Source organism: Triticum aestivum, chromosome 2B (genome assembly GCF_018294505.1).
Source record: "Triticum aestivum cultivar Chinese Spring chromosome 2B, IWGSC CS RefSeq v2.1, whole genome shotgun sequence".
Taxonomy (NCBI): domain Eukaryota; kingdom Viridiplantae; phylum Streptophyta; class Magnoliopsida; order Poales; family Poaceae; genus Triticum; species Triticum aestivum.
Window position 1 is genome coordinate 206633354 of NC_057798.1, and position 1989 is coordinate 206635342.

The following is a 1989-nucleotide window of genomic DNA, read 5'->3' on the forward strand; positions in this document are numbered from 1 at the left end:
CGAAGCCGAAGAAGGTACTGACGCCCGAACAGCGGGCAAAGGAGTCAGCCAAGAGGAAGGACCGGAGGCACGCGGCGGACGCGCGGGATGAAGCCATCGCGGTGGCCGCCGTCGCCGCAGTCGCGCAGCAGCAGGTCACCAACGCCCGTGTCGCGGCGGCAACGAGGGAGGCGCTCTACATGATGGGGTTAAACCCTAGCCAGCACGGCCTCGTCAACGCTGTCGTGCGGTCAGCACCGGCTCATTCGCCTTCCCTCGGACGGTGCTGCCCGACTCGCCCCGCGCGTCAGCTTGCACCCTGGTGCCCGGCTTCCACGTCTATCCGCAGGCCTCCCGCCTCTCTGGGGAGTGCTCGCCCGAGGTGAGCGTGGTCGCGCCTTCCGCGCCCGCGCCCGCGCCCATCGACCCCAACGCCACACCGGTGGCTGTTGGCTCTTCAGCCAGAGGCGAGAGGAAACGCGCGCGGCAGACGCCAGCCGACCAGCTACCCGGGCGCACGCAGCCTGTTCGGCGGAATGCCGACCGCCGGCGATGACGACTACATGAAGAACATGATCTTCAAGGGTGGTGTGCAAGCCACTGGCTTCGATCCCGACGAGACACAAAGCCAGGATGGCCGAGGGCCGTTCAAGCCGTCCGCTGGCTACAATGAAGATCAGGCCGCCTTCATGCGTGATCAGGTCGGCCTGGACCTGGACGGCTTCCCTCTCGACCATGAGTTTCCGGAGGACTACGGGCTAGAGGAAGAGAATGAGTGTGACATCGAAGGGGAGCCTTTGTTCGAGGACGAGCTCGCCAACCAAACCGCCGGGCCGAAGACGAAGCGCAAGAGCAAGCGGACCAAGGCATACACGGCGACCGAGGACAAGCTTCTTTGCGAGTGTTTGAGAGACATTGGGCAAGACCCCAAGACGGGCGTCGAACAAAAGCATTCAACCTTTTGGATTCATGTCCATCGTGAGTTCCGTGAGCGCAAGAAGTTTCCGCCGTACCAAATAGTAAGCGCGCGTGGGTGGGTTTCCATTTTGAAGTATTGGAGGATGATCCAACAAAAGTGCAACAAGTTTTGCTTCACTCTTGAGAGCGTCAAGGCCCGCCCCGTGAGTGACATTGGCATGCAAAACATGGTATGCTAGCAAGCCGCCCTCTTTTTGTGTCATCAAGTTTATGCTTGCGTGTTCGTTTGCATATCATTTTGCCAATATGCTTGCATGAAATACATTTGTAGACATTTCAAGCATTGGAGGCATTCAAGGTCCAAGATGCTAGAGATCGAGGCCACCAACGCCAAGACCAAGGCTAAGAAGTGGCTTTGGCGAGCATGATGACCGGGGTGGACAGTGGCGGAGGCACAGGGGGGCCAGCCAGGGCCCGGGCCCTCCCCAACATCCTAATTTCCTTGGTAATATGCATATGAACAGTGACATCTTTTTACTGTTACCTGCAGCCGGCCCTCCCCAACATCCAATTATATGCATTCCTGCCTCCGCCAATGGGGGTGGAGATCATGAAGTGGGATCTTAACACCGTGTCGCTAAGAAAGAGGTCTTGGTTCGAGAAGATGCAGGCCGACATGCTCAAGTCCGACAACGAGTGATCTATGGCGGCGAGCGCCATCTTTTTTGGATGCCGGCAGGTGTGCTGGCATGACCACGGGGGCCGCGATGGCATGGTCGAACTCAAGTCCCACCCTTTTTGTGTGCTGGCATGTGTGCCGGCCGGCTGGCGAGTGCGCCAGCATGAACTATGGTGTTAATTTTTTGAAGCCGGCATTGTATGCCGGCGCTGGCATGGTGCCGGCATGAGACATGGCCGCTAGCATGATCCACCGTGGGCCTTTTTTCTAATGTTGATTGCGGACATGAAATGGGTCGGCACGTTGCGCGCACTGCCGACCCAAATCAAAACAGAGGTGGACGTCGGGCAAGCGGCTGATCCAAACAGATAAAAAACGAACAAATTCGCCGTTCATTTGGGTCAGCTCCGTTC